This window comes from Lissotriton vulgaris, unplaced genomic scaffold, assembly GCF_964263255.1.
Source record: "Lissotriton vulgaris unplaced genomic scaffold, aLisVul1.2 SCAFFOLD_1818, whole genome shotgun sequence".
In the NCBI taxonomy this organism is placed as follows: Eukaryota; Metazoa; Chordata; class Amphibia; order Caudata; family Salamandridae; genus Lissotriton; species Lissotriton vulgaris.
The window spans coordinates 487,441-502,696 of NW_028242090.1; positions in this window are offsets into that span (position 1 = coordinate 487,441).

The window sequence follows — 15,256 nt, forward strand, 5'->3', positions numbered from 1 at the left end:
CATTGTTCTACATAACAGGTCTGGCACGGACCTTTTACCTCGTTAGATGCTGAATAAATGTTGTGTGGTTTTCGCCGAAATCTAGCCTAATTTATTATGCATGAGGACTCTCACTATCGCAGCAGGATTACCATCTTCTGCATAATAACTATGTATAAGGGTCTCCACAATCGTCATCCTTGGCCGACATGCCCATAGTACACATCTATGTAGAAACCCTGCGGGTACCTTTTGAGTATATAACCACCACATCTTCGCTGGGGAAATCAGAGGAGAAAGACTTCCATGCTGACACACTGATGCGAGACGCTGAGGTCTCTACACGCAGAAACTCCAGCACGCAGTGGTCTGACATCCCTTTCGGGTTGTCCATCTCGAGACCAAGACGAGGTCCTACGCTCTCCCACATCAGGTAATGGGGTTGGCTCTATACTAAGGGGATTCTTGGCAATACACATACATACATGCTAGGTACACTTAGGTACATCTAGTTAGAGTTTGCATTGTAGGAGTGCACATTATTACTGCCATGTATCTATATGCCTGCATATATTCATTGTTTTACAACTATGGTAGAATTCTACCTTTTCTTTACTCTTCTGGTGCTTATAACCATATATATCTGTTTCTGTCTCATGGTTGTTGCAGCATACGTATTTTATACTAGAATAACGCTGGTTCAATAAATGCTTATTGAAAAGGTCCCCACCGTTTATTCTGTATATCTCTCTGATACAAAGCATGGGTGACTGAGCGCAAAGCACTATAATGTTTCCACAATCATTGATGGGTCAGAGTTGGCATGTTCGATAGTTGCCAGATGCTATACGCTCCTTCGTAAGAGGGGCTCATAGTGGCACTGTGACCTAGCTGGTCTACAGACTAATATATCCTCTGGGGTGTCTGGAATCAGTCTGGACACCATTCCCTTAGTTTATGTTGTCTAAATGCGCAGATCCTATATAGATTTGTAGGAACTACATGACAGTGTTATTGCCCAAAAGCTTAAGGTGCCGATTGAGGAGAAGATCTTTCAATTGTCTTTTCAGCTTGTGAAGGAGGTGTTCGTCCTGATATATACTGGGTGGGAGTTCCAGATTTTGGGGGCATTGCCAGAGAAAAAGCGTGCTAGGGCTTTTTGTTTATGTTTTTTGGGTGGAAAAAGAAGCAGAATGTTGGAGCGTCTTAGTTTTCTTGTCTGGCCTTCCTTTGTGAGTTTAAACGCAAGGTAGGCTGGATTCCCGGTATGAAGGACTATGTGAGTGAGGCAGACAGTTTATCAGAAGCCACTTAAGAGTTTTCTTTTGGCTCCAGTAACCATCCTTTCTGATGCATTTAGAGTGGCTGTTAAGAGGGCTAAGTGCGACTTTGCTGTGAAAGTGAGGATGGTATTCATAGTTCGGAGTTGTATAGACAGCATTACATAGAATAGGGAAAATGGAGTCAAAGGAACGCAGGTTGATGTCATTAGCTTGGTTCTGGATATTTCAGTTTCCATAGATTGTTATGGTGGCGTTACCTTTGAAAGTAGGTGAGTTGGCTATCATCAGCTTGAGGGGATGTTTGATTAGTTAGTGATATTTAGGAGGTTAATTAGGATTGTGTACCGTTTTCCAGGTCGGGTGTGTGGAAAATGAGATCAGTGTTCCCTGGACCTTTGGAGGTGTTGTAGAGATGTCATCTATGAGTGTTTTGGAGCGGTATGTGATCAGTCTATGTTTAAAGTTTTTGGAAGCACTGGATGAGAGGGTGGTGAGGTAGGTTAAGGAGAAGGAGCTAGGACCATGAGGTTTCAGGTTGCTGGGTGGAGTAGAGGTGAGGATAGCTGTGGAGGAACACATATTTATTTAAATTTTTACTGTGTTGGTAAAATATTTTTGCATTAAGAACCTGGTGTGGGCTGCGTTGATCGTCCTATTGATAGAAATCATGGTGCAGTGCCTGGAATCAGGTGGATCTAAGGTGGTCGTCAATGTAAAGCTATTGTGCACTCATTAGATTGTCTGGGGTGTTACATGATGAGAGGAGATAGTTCCTTGGTTTCAACCAAATAGAGCTTCCCGGTTTCTAGTGGTGACTGTTTTCCTAAGAGGGCAGGAGAGTGTTATCCTATTTGATTTTGAGATGGGAGTTGCAAAGTTGCATGAGGGATTAGGTGGAAAGTTATGTCTATCAGACAAATTTGAAATGATCGCCACTCCTGTTGTTTGTGTAAATAAGTATTCGACCAATCCAAAATGGCCACTGCTCCTGGTGTTTAAGTCCTCTTTCTACTTTTATTATAACATTTATGAGGAAATGGGAAAGACATACAGAATGAAGAGGCTAAATGGACCTCTTCTATTTCCATAAAAATTTCCTCTCAGAGCAACCAAGCCCCAAGATGGGTGTCAAATATGGGGGGATCATAAAATGGACCCTCATAAGGTTTCGGGGAGGATTGCAGCAGGTCTCAGCAGCGAGCATAGTCATCCATTGTCAGCAGCAACCTGGAGCCTTGTCTGAAGCTCCAAAACCTGATTCTATGGCATTGAGGGTTGGGGACTGCTAGACCACCTTCCCCCACGCAAGCCGCAACCAAAGCCGGGACCTGCTGCAATCCTGCCTGACATGCAGGATCTTCCTATCAAGGTCGTATTAGATTAGAGCTGTAGCCTGTAATGAGACCACGACTCAGAGTCTTGTTCCGCAGGGGGCCACGGAACTAATATGTGACTAGAATTGCTGAATTTCTATGGTTATGTGTGTATAAATTCTGAACCTAACTATAACGTCCCTGTACCCTTTGTTTTTTTTGTGCATTTCTAAGGTTTCTTAAAATCTATTTCCTAACTATCAAGTCCCTGTAACTTTGGTGTTTTCAGTGAATTTCTACGGTTTTTGTAACCCAGCAGTGGATTGGCCACAGGGCCTGCCCTCCAGCCAACACCCTGCATGGAGCCAACCCCGGACCGCATATAGCGGCCAACCCCAAAAGGCAAACAGCCTGTGAGCGGGGCACACAGCCCCCATCCCCAGGCCAATTTTGCCCCCGGGACCCCATTGCTCAGGGCCCAGTACATTTGTTTAGGAGAGGAGGGGGCTCAATACCCTATCTTGGCCGTGTTTTGGCCCTGGACACCACATTTCCCTGGGCCAGGACATATTGCGAAGGGGGAGGAGGGAACGTGGCCCAACACCCCAGTCAGTTTTACAGCCCCAGGGGACCCAATCTCTCTCAGCCTGGCTGTTTTGTGTATGGTAAGGCGGTCACGCAGCCCCCCTCCCCAGGCTGCATTCTGGCCCCAGGGAGCCCATCTCCTGTAGCCTAGCCATATTTATAAATGGGAGGGGGTATGTAGTGCCCCCTCCCAGGCCAATATTTGCCCTAGGCACCCCATTCCCTGGCGCTTCATCTTTTATTAATTGGGGAGGGGACCATGCGTCCCCAGGCCGATTTCGGCCCCGGGAACCCAATCTCCTGGGGTCTGGCCATAGTGTGCAGGACCCCTTCCTCAGTCAAAAAAAACAGCTGAAGATGGTGGCAAAATCGTTTTGAAAATTTAGTGAAGATTCGTCAAACGGCCCCAAAGTTTTTAGCATAACATAAAAAGGTTTGATATATATATATATATATATAACTACGAAGTCCCGTAAACCGCCCTTTGATAAAATCAGACCGTACACCACTCTCATGAGGAAGTTGAAAGACAACAAGAACATTGTAATCAACCAATCCGATAAGGGTGGGAATATTGTGATCTGGGGCAAACAAGAAAACATCGAGGAAGCTAATCGTCATCTGAATGATAAACTAAGCTACTAGGCGACAGTTAAACATATCCAAGAGTCTTACCGCAATGATTTATATCAATGGAAACGTGAAGGCTTAATTTCAAAAGACGAACTGAAATTTCTTTACAAGGAATTCCCAGTGCTTCCTAATATATACTTTATCCCGAAGGTACATAAGCAGCAAGTACCAGTGCCAGGCAGACCCATCGTGTCCGCAATTAACAGCACCTTCGAGAATACGTCCAAATATATTGATTTTCACCTTCAGGAGTATGTTGTTACTTTACCTGCATACATCAAAGACACCACAGAATTTCTTTTTCTGATTAACCAATGTACATGGTCAGATGACCTACTGCTAATAACTATGGACATATCCACACTATATACCAGTATAGCCCACGCTGATGGTATGAGAGCAATACGATTTTTTTGGGACAAACGCCCAATTGAAATGTACCGACACAAACAGATGTTAATTAAGAAGGTTGATAAATGTTTACACAACAATTTCTACCTATGTAACAACACGGTATATAAGCAGCTCAGGGGCGTTGCGATGGGGGCATGTTTTTCCCCAACTACACGGGGCTCCACGTAGGTTGGTGGGAAGAACATGTCCTCAAAGCACAACATGTGGGATACTGGACTGAAAACGTCGTCAAGTACTGGCGATATATTGACAATGTTTTTATTATTTGGCGGGGCACTGCAGCACAGGCAATTGAATTTGTCAATAATATCAATGAGAATCAATTAAACCTTAATTTTACAGCCAGTATCAGTCCAAAAGAAGCCAATTTTCTTGATGTACATATAGAGATACCAGACAATAAAATAGTCACCAGTCTGTATAGAAAAGCTACATCGGTAAAGACAATCCTGCATGCTGGGAGTTTCCACCCACGACACACCATCACGAGCATCCCCTACGGGGAATTTTTGAGGATACATAGAACCTGCAGCACATCAAAACTCAGGGACCAGTACCAACAGGAGGCCAAAACTAGACTAATGGCTAGAGGGTACAACCTGAGTAGATTGGATGAGGCGATGAAAAAGACTAAGACTCTAAACCGCCTAGATCTCCTTGACCCCAACAGAAACAAAGTGGGCACCTCTGAGGGTAGTGAGGTAAAAAGTTGCCAGTCCACGTGTGCATTTTGCAGCACTTGAGGGCTATAGTCCATGCCAACCAGAGCTACCCAGTAGCACGGCATTTTCAATCCATTCATGGGAAAAACTTATCACACCTTAAGTATTTTGTGATTGATGCAGTGACCCCGAGCAAAAGAGGAGGAGACAAAGAAAAAACTTTGAGACAACTGGAGTCTAGATACATAGTGCAACTCAATAGCAAGGCCCTGGGGGGACTCAATATGGGGGAGGACCTACAAAACTTCCTGTGACTTCCCCAATCCAGTTTGGGCGCAGTATGTCGTGATGAGGGTTAGAACAGTCAGCAACTTTGATCCATTGGTATCAGTTCTATAATAGAGGTGTCCGTAATCTCTGGTTTCCAGGCACCTATCAATAATTGTATATTTATTCCCAAGCCCTGTCATGGCTAGTATGAGGTTAGGGTAGATTACAGCACCAACACATAGCACTTTAACACAATATCTTTTGTTCACGAGACCATCCTCACATTGAATTAAGCACTTTTTTTGCACCACATGAGAGATTGTCAGGTTAGAACCCTAATAGCGCTATGCATACATTGAACTATTGCCAACTATACATAACGAGATGAAACGCAAACAATAATGCTGCTCTAATCTTATAGACAGAATAGGAATGTGCCACACAGCACTAGGGCTGGATATTACCATTGATCATAAGGTAACAATGTTGTGGAGGGTCATAATACATGCGATCATATGTGGATATTAAAGTCCGATGTTCCATTAGATTTTATACATTATGATACGAATTGATGAATTTTGTATACCCTCGCAATTGGATAAGGTTACAACGCAGATAAGCCTATACTAAGTGTTTCATTGCAGTATTTGTACTGGAAGTATGGGCAAAACAATTGAAGCTCACGGACTTAGTAAACTGAGCACATTATTTTACGCATGGACAAGTTTGCACATCTATGTATTTGCACAGAAAAATGTTTCCAAGCACTTTGCACTTTTGCCTTGTTCAAGTCCAAGATATTTTGCATGTAGTCTGCGATACAGTGGAATATTTTTCGATATTTATCAAAACATACTGTTGGCCATGTAAATTAATTTGCATTTAAGCACTTTATAATCTATTATATAAGATATCAGTTTATTAACCTTAGCATGATGTTTTTGTATCTAAATTGTGGAGTATTCACGCTGTAGCTGAACATACTATGCACTTTAAAAATGGTGCCTGCGTGTACAAAGATATCCAGTGTTACTTGTAATGCAGTCCATTCACTCTGTTTAATTAGGAATGAAAATTTGGCACGAATTGGGTACCTGACTATTTTAAATCACAGTGGATATGTACCGTTTGACATCAGTGAGCAAGGGCACGGACGTGCCCGAAACGCGTCTGACGACATGCACCACTAAATATGCATAAATAAAAGCAACCGAACAAAGAAGTCCGACTCTGGCGATTTTATTGTTGCTGTCTGCGTACCTGTCTGTGCACGAAGCACGCTGAGGGCAAGTTGGATTATATATATATATATATATATATATATATATATATATATATATATATATATATATATATATATATATATATATATATATATATATATATATATATGTGCAACAAGTGTTGGTTCAGGTCTCCGTCCGTGTTAGGCGCTTCCTGCAGGTGCGTAGCTTCATGCGGTGGAACCAAACCGCTTAATATAACAACTGAGTCTCCCAAAGAACACAATATCCCCGGGAAACAAATGAAGCCGCCACTCCAGCCACTCGAAAATTATGTGAGACAGCTTAATTTATTCTTAAATCCATTGCAGCATTATTCACAGCACAAAAAACCAACGCGTCTCGTTAGCTCCCCACTAACTTGATCACGGATGTTTCAAACACTGTTTGCTGGTTGTGTTTTAAAATGGGAGTTCCCACCCACCTTGGTCACATGATAACACCAGTCTGTTTTCTTTCACAGTTGGATTCTGGGATATGTAGTTTGTGTTTTAAATAAATACAAAATATAACAGAATTCAAACCCTTATTATACATTTTGACTCCCTCATGCCCTGCTGCTCCTGGTTATTCCACAATTATATGCTTATCAAAATATATTTAGTTGTGTATTTTTATACCAACAAATGATTTTTAACATGTTTAAGAAAAACGGAATAGTCTTTGGAGTGCAGGGTCATTGTTCATAAGTCTTGTTACTTTAATCATTTCAAGCCCTCCAGTGGGCTGACATTACTGAGGGATTATGTAATTTTCTAGTTGCTTATTGGTATCTATGCTTGTTTTAAAGGGTCCCAGATTCCTTTTCAGATTCACTTTTTAATTTACCTGTTATGTGGGTTTATGGGACGAAGAAAAATTGTGGAGATTATGTCGAGAAGTAGTCTTAATTTATTCATATATGTACGTAAAGTTCTTCCGACTGATTCAGTCCGAAAGGGGTCATCGATCGAAAGTTCAAAATGTGACGTGACTCTTTTTGGCGTAGTAGTTTTTCACGATGTCCACCTCTGTCCGACAGCGACATCTTTTCCAATCCCAGGAATTTTAGCAGCCGCCAATTCCCGTCATGGTGTGTCTCCATGTGTTTGGCCACTGCATTTCCTCTGTCCCTATTTACAGTGGCTCTTACATGTTCCAAAATTCGCTTTTTCAGCTCACAGATTGTACTTCCTATGTACCGTAGCTGACAAGGACATTCAATCATATAGACGGTGTACTGACTTTTGCAGATGATTAATTCTCTTATTTTCCAGGTCTTTTGGTTTGCCATAGTTATTTGTTTGGTGGGTTTGGCTATCTCGCAAACTTTGCAGTTATAGCATTTGGTAAATCCAATGGTTTTTAACCATGTTGTTTTTTTCTTCTTGCTGACAAAGTGGCTGTGTATCAATTGATCTTTTAAGTTTTTTGCTCTTCTGTATGCCACTACCGGATGATCTCCCATTTTTTGACTTATAGTCGGATCAAGTTTTAGAATCCGCCAATTCTTTTTAAGGATTTGGATTACTTGTCTTGATTCTTTGTTGTAATCCAATATTAGTCTGATTGGTTCCTCCGTTGTTTTCTCTTTTGTTTGTGGCTTCAGACAGTCTGTCCTCAATTTTTCATTTGCTCTCTCCCAACATTTTTTGGTCAGCTTTTTTCCATACTTTCTTTTTTGGAATCTTTTCATTGTTCTTGCACTGTGTTTTTCCCATTCTGTGTTTTCACTACAGATGCGTTTAATTCGAAGAAATTCTCCGTAGGGTATACTCGAGATCAGAGCAGGTTGATGAAAGCTCATGGCTTCAAGGGTGGCATTTGTGGCCATTACCTTTCTGTGCAGAGTTGTCTCCACTTGGTTGTTTTTTATATATACTTCTGTGTCCAGGAAAGATAGTCGTTCCCTGCTTTTTGTGCAAGTAAATTTCAAACCCGGTATACTGTTATTCAGAAGTTCAAAGTATTGATCAAACTCTTTCTCGCTTCCGTCCCACACTATAAACAAGTCATCAATGAATCTTTTCCATTGTATAATGTGTCGGGTGAATCTCGAGTTCTGAGAGTTCCAGGCTATCTCCTCCTCCCACCATCCCATAGCTATATATATATATATATATAGTGGGTATGGATGTTTGACAAAGACCGTGCTGTCGAAACTCGTCAAGTCAATAAACACTTTCCTGCATATAAATACATATATGCATATATATATATATATATATATTCACTGAAAAAACCATAGGTTATAGACCATATATAGTTAGGAATTTGCATTTACAAAACCTTGAAAATTCACTGAAAAAACCATAGGTTAGAGACCATATATAGTTAGCTGGACATTTTATTGACATAAAACCAATGAAATTCCATATATAGTTAGTTGCACTAACTATATATCGCGCACCCGCAATCCACTGCTGATGATGTCACATATTACATCATTCATGACATGGTCAGTGACATCACTGATGACATCACTGATGACATCTCAAATGACATCACTGATGACATCTCAAATGACATCACTGATGACATCATCTAGTGTCTGTGTGTTTTTGTAAAGTTTAAATATGTTTTACATATTGAAGAATGAGTGGATGTATGGAAGACTGAGTGTGTGTGTGGCTGGCTGGGAGGTGTGTGACTGTGCATATCAATGTGTACTTGTATCAGTGATTGTATAAGAGAGTAAGTATGTGTTAGTATATGTGTGAAAAGTATGGTGTTCTGTGTTTAACTGTATAGATGAGGAAATCGAAGTGTGATTGATTCTTCACAGGACTGACTAGGTGTATGAGTGCATATGATAGTCTTGTAATAATGAGTGACTGTATGTATGAGTGATTGTATGGGTGAATGAGTGAATGTGTGTGTAGACGTAGGAATCAGTGAGTGCGTATGTAGTAACTGGTATTGGTGTGTCATGATGTCATCAGTGATGTCATTTGAGATGTCATCAGTGATGTCATTTGAGATGTCATCAGTGATGTCATCAGTGATGTCACTGAAGTATGGTGTTCTGTGTTTAACTGTATAGATGAGGAAATGGAAGTGTGATTGATTCTTTACATGACTGACTAGATGTGTGAGTAACTCCATGGATGAGTGGCAGTGTGTGAGTGTCTGCATAGGTGTATGAGTGCATATGATAGTGTTGTAATAATGAGTGACTGTATGTATGAGTGACTGTATGGGTGAATGAGTGAATGTGTGTGTAGACGTAGGAATCAGTGAGTGTGTATGTAGTAACTGGTATTGGTGTGTCATGATGTCATCAGTGATGTCATTTGAGATGTCATCAGTGATGTCATCAGTGATGTCATTTGAGATGTCATCAGTGATGTCATCAGTGATGTCACTGACCATGTCATGAATGATGTAATATGTGACATCATCAGCAGTGGATTGCGGGTGCGCGATATATAGTTAGTGCAACTAACTATATATGGAATTTCATTGGTTTTATGTCAATAAAATGTCCAGCTAACTATATATGGTCTCTAACCTATGGTTTTTTCAGTGAATTTTCAAGGTTTTGTAAATGCAAATTCCTAACTATATATGGTCTATAACCTATGTTTTTTTCAGTGAATTTCATTGGTTTTTTAAAAGCTAATATCTATAGCTGTAAAATATAATTTTTATTACGTGACGTATCACATAGCCACGTGAGACGCCTCATGACGTGTCGCATAACCGTGACGTATCGGCTCTGCAGCGCAAACAAAACCCGTAACGTAAGCGTGCCGGAGCACGCTTACAGATATATATATTTTTTTTAACCTTAATTAGACAAAATCCACACGTGCACATATCTTGAGGCCTTGCAAAGGCACATCAAACAAACAGTCCCTACAATTATGTCAAGTTTGCTGGAAATCTATTCCCTTAAATTTTTTTTTACTGTTTCTCTTGGTTTTCCCCTTGTTACGCTTACCGGGACGCTACCCGGTACGCGAACCGGACGCTCCAAAAACACAAGATGGCGGACTCCCGTTACGCTGCCGGTTAGCTGCCCGGTTCGCGTACCGGGAAGCGCCTCTACCTTTAACTTTAATATCCCCCTCATCAATCCTAGGGGGTCAGGAGGGGTTTACCTTGCCCCCTATCCTTCATTTCCCCCTTCTTTTTTCACCACATCTTGTCTCTCGAACCTACCGAGAGACAAGATGGCGGCTGCTCCGGACTGTTTACAATGTTGACAGCTACGCTGCCGGTTAGCTGCCCGGTTAGCTGCCCGGTGAGCTGCCCGGTTCACGTACCGGGACGCGCCTCTACGGCGTAAAATCGCAAAAAAAGTATTATTTTATTTTTTTGCCCCGCGGGGCACTTTAATATCCCCCTCATCAATCCTAGGGGGTCAGGAGTGGTCTACCTTGCCCCCTTTCCTTCATTTCCCCCTTCGTTTTTCACCACATCTTGTCTCTCGATCGTACCGAGAGACAAGATGGCGGCCGCTCCGGACTGTTTAGAATGTTGACAGACACCGGAGAGCCAATCAGCTTCGCTTCGCGAAGTTCCGTTACGCGTCAGGTACGCAAACCGGGGCGCTAACCGGAGCGCTGTCACAGATATATATATTTTTTTAAACGTTAATTTCTCAAAATCCACTGGAGCACATATATTGAGACATAGCAAAGGCACGTCGGGCAAACCATATCTACAATTTTGCCAAGTTTCATGTAAATCTATTCAGCCGTTCGAGCTAAAAGTGAGTCCAACCGCCCTATGGAAAAATGAATGGGAAAAACGTGTTTTGGGACCCCCCTTGTTTCTCGGCCCCCCCTTGACGAAACCCCCCCAAATTTTCAGGGGCTGCTCAGAAACAAAATGTGCCATTTTCCTGAAAATTTCAGCCAATTCCGTCCACAAACGCCAAAGTTATTAGACATAGAATTTTCAGAAATCCCATAGAGAAAAAATCCTAACTATATATACCCACTGGCTATCGCCAGTAGGTAATATACATATATAAACATATATAATCTGCATATCTATATAAATATAAATGCATGCATACATATACATATATGCATACATATGCATGTTATTTACATGAAAGTTTTAAAAACACTAATAAAAGCAAAGCTAAAAAGCCACCTCATTACAAACAGAATGGCTTTAACTTAAACGAGGGCGAGATCTATTGTATTTTCAATGCTTGTTTACTTTGGTTCTATCAAGAAGGCATTCAGATGTTTCACACATTTGCCATAAATTCTGAATGTTAGCGCTCTAGTTGCTCATTAGATCACTGTAGTAAAGCTAGTGCTCACCAGGGAAGTCTGCTGCTGATCATGGTTTGCAGCCATTTTCCCGCATTTTTTATCCCGCAGACTTTCAGTCCGCATACCATTATCCCGCAAGGTCATTGACCTCGCATACCATTATCCCGCATTTTTTCAAAACGCATGTGCATTTATCGCGCATGCCTTTACAAAGAATTACGTTTTAAAGGCATGTATGGTAAATGCATTTGCGTTGTGAAAACCACGATGACGAGAGAGGTAAGTGGGTTTGTGTTAATTTTTTCGTGGGTTAGTGATTGTGTAGTGTAGTGTAGTGTTGTGTAGTGTAGTGTTGTGTTAGTGTAGTGTAGAGTTGTGGTGGTTGTTTAGTGTAGGGTCATGCTGGGGGTAGTGTTTTAGGGTTTAGGGTTGTGTTGTAGTGTTTGCGTAGTGTAGGGTCATGCTGGGGGTAGTGTTTTAGGGTTTAGGGTAGTGTTGTAGTGTTTGCGTAGTGTAGGGTCATGCTGGGGGTAGTGTTTTAGGGTTTAGGGTTGTGTTGTAGTGTTTGGGGGTAGTGTTTTAGGGTTTAGGGTTGTGTTGTAGTGTTTGCGTAGTGTAGGGTCATGCTGGGGGTAGTGTTTTAGGGTTTAGGGTAGTGTTGTAGTGTTTGCGTAGTGTAGGGTCATGCTGGGGGTAGTGTTTTAGGGTTTAGGGTTGTGTTGTAGTGTTTGTGTAGTGTAGGGTCATGCTGGGGCTAGTGTTTTAGGGTTTAGGGTAGTGTTGTAGTGTTTGCGTAGTGTAGGGTCATGCTGAGCGTAGTGTTTTAGGGTTTAGGATAGTGTTGTAGTGTTTGCGTAGTGTAGGGTCATGCTGGGGGTATTGTTTTAGGGTTTTGGGTAGTGTTGTAGTGTTTGCGTAGTGTAGGGTCATGCTGGGGTGTAGTATTTTAGGGTTTAGGGTAGTGTTGTAGTGTTTGCGTAGTGTAGGGTCATGCTGGGGGTAGTGTTTTAGGGTTTTGGGTAGTGTTGTAGTGTTTGCGTAGTGTAGGGTCATGCTGGGGTGTAGTGTTTTAGGGTTTTGGGTAGTGTTGTAGTGTTTGCGTAGTGTAGGGTCATGCTGGGGTGTAGTGTTTTAGGGTTTTGGGTAGTGTTGTAGTGTTTGCGTAGTGAAGGGTCATGCTGGGGGTAGTGTTTTAGGGGTTTGGGTAGTGTTGTAGTGTTTGCGTAGTGTAGGGTCATGCTGGGGGGTAGTGTTTTAGGGTTTTGGGTAGTGTTGTAGTGTTTGCGTAGTGTAGGGTCATGCTGGGGGTAGTGTTTTAGGGTTTAGGGTAGTGTTGTAGTGTTTGCGTAGTGTAGGGTCATGCTGGGGGTAGTGTTTTAGGGTTTAGGGTAGTGTTGTAGTGTTTGCGTAGTGTAGGGTCATGCTGGGGTATAGTGTTTTAGGGTTTAGGGTAGTGTTGTAGTGTTTGCGTAGTGTAGGGTCATGCTGGGGTATAGTGTTTTAGGGTTTAGGGTAGTGTTGTAGTGTTTGCGTAGTGTAGGGTCATGCTGGGGGTAGTGTTTTAGGGTTTAGGGTTGTGTTGTAGTGTTTGCGTAGTGTAGGGTCATGCTGGGGGTAGTGTTTTAGGGTTTAGGGTTGTGTTGTAGTGTTTGCGTAGTGTAGGGTCATGCTGGGGGTAGTGTTTTAGGGTTTAGGGTAGTGTTGTAGTGTTTGCGTAGTGTAGGGTCATGCTTGGGTGTAGTGTTTTAGGGTTTTGGGTAGTGTTGTAGTGTTTGCGTAGTGTAGGGTCATGCTGGGGGGAGTGTTTTAGGGTTTAGGGTAGTGTTGTAGTGTTTGCGTAGTGTAGGGTCATGCTGGGGGTAGTGTTTTAGGGTTTAGGGTAGTGTTGTAGTGTTTGCGTAGTGTAGGGTCATGCTGGGGGTAGTGTTTTAGGGTTTTGGGTAGTGTTGTAGTGTTTGCGTAGTGTAGGGTCATGCTGGGGGTAGTGTTTTAGGGTTTAGGGTAGTGTTGTAGTGTTTGCGTAGTGTAGGGTCATGCTGGGGTATAGTGTTTTAGGGTTTTGGGTAGTGTTGTAGTGTTTGCGTAGTGTAGGGTCATGCTGGGGGTAGTGTTTTAGGGTTTAGGGTAGTGTTGTAGTGTTTGCGTAGTGTAGGGTCATGCTGGGGGTAGTGTTTTAGGGTTTAGGGTTGTGTTGTAGTGTTTGCGTAGTGTAGGGTCATGCTGGGGGTAGTGTTTTAGGGTTTAGGGTTGTGTTGTAGTGTTTGTGTAGTGTAGGGTCATGCTGGGGGTAGTGTTTTAGGGTTTAGGGTAGTGTTGTAGTGTTTGCGTAGTGTAGGGTCATGCTGGGGTGTAGTGTTTTAGGGTTTTGGGTAGTGTTGTAGTGTTTGCGTAGTGTAGGGTCATGCTGGGGGTAGTGTTTTAGGGTTTAGGGTAGTGTTGTACTGTTTGTGTAGTGTAGGGTCATGCTGGGGGTAGTGTTTTAGGGTTTAGGGTAGTTTAGTTGTTTAGTGTATGCTAAAGGCATATTCATTCTAAAAGTTTTCGTTATTTTAATTTGCGGCCTAATAGTACATGCAGGATTTTTTTTGCGGACTGATGGTATGCGGGATTTCGTCATATATTCGCTAATCATACTTTCTATGGCAAAATGAACCCCCTCATTTTGTTCCTTTTTAAATTAAATGTTTTAAGAGTTACCACTTTATTCCAATCAAGATGGCTTCAGGTGTGCCATACCTTTGTAATAAGTAGGACTGTTAGCACTCTAGTTGTTCTTTAGAACACTCTGGGACATTCTGTCATTGGGCTATAGTTGGGCTACATCTGGCTGATATTTGGGCTACATTTGTTTTTTTTGTCTCTGGTGGCCATCTTTGGGCTACATTGGGCTACATTGGGCTACATTTGGGCTCCAACATATATATAGCCCAATGTAGCCCAATATATATTTTTCAAAGTTAATTTTCGTAAAAACCACTGGAGCCTATATCTTGAGACATAGCAAAGGCACATCGGGCTACCAGTCCCTACAATTTTGCCAAGTTTGGTGTAAATCCATTCAGCCGTTCAGGCTAAAAGTGAGGCCAACCGCCCTATGGAAAATTGCATGGGAAAAACACGTTTTGGGACCCCCCTTTTTTCTCGGCCCCCCCTTGACGAAACCCCCCCAAATTTTCAGGGGCTGCTCAGAAATAAAATGTTCCATTTTCCTGAAAATTTCAGCCAATTCTGTCCTCAAACGCCAAAGTTATTCGACATAGAATTTTCAAAAATCCCATAGGAAAAAAATCCTAACTATATATACCTACTGGCTATCGCCAGTAGGTAATATATATATATATATTCAATGAAAAAACCATAGGTTATAGACCATATATAGTTAGGAATTCGCATTTACAAAACCTTATTTTACTCGCATAAAACCATTGAAATTCCATATATAGTTAGTTGCGCTAACTATATATCGCGCACCCGCAATCCACTGCTGATGATGTCACATATTACATCATTCATGACATGGTCAGTGACATCACTGATGACATCACTGATGACATCTCAAATGACATCACTGATGACATCTCAAATGACATCACTGATGACATCACTGATGACATCTCATTT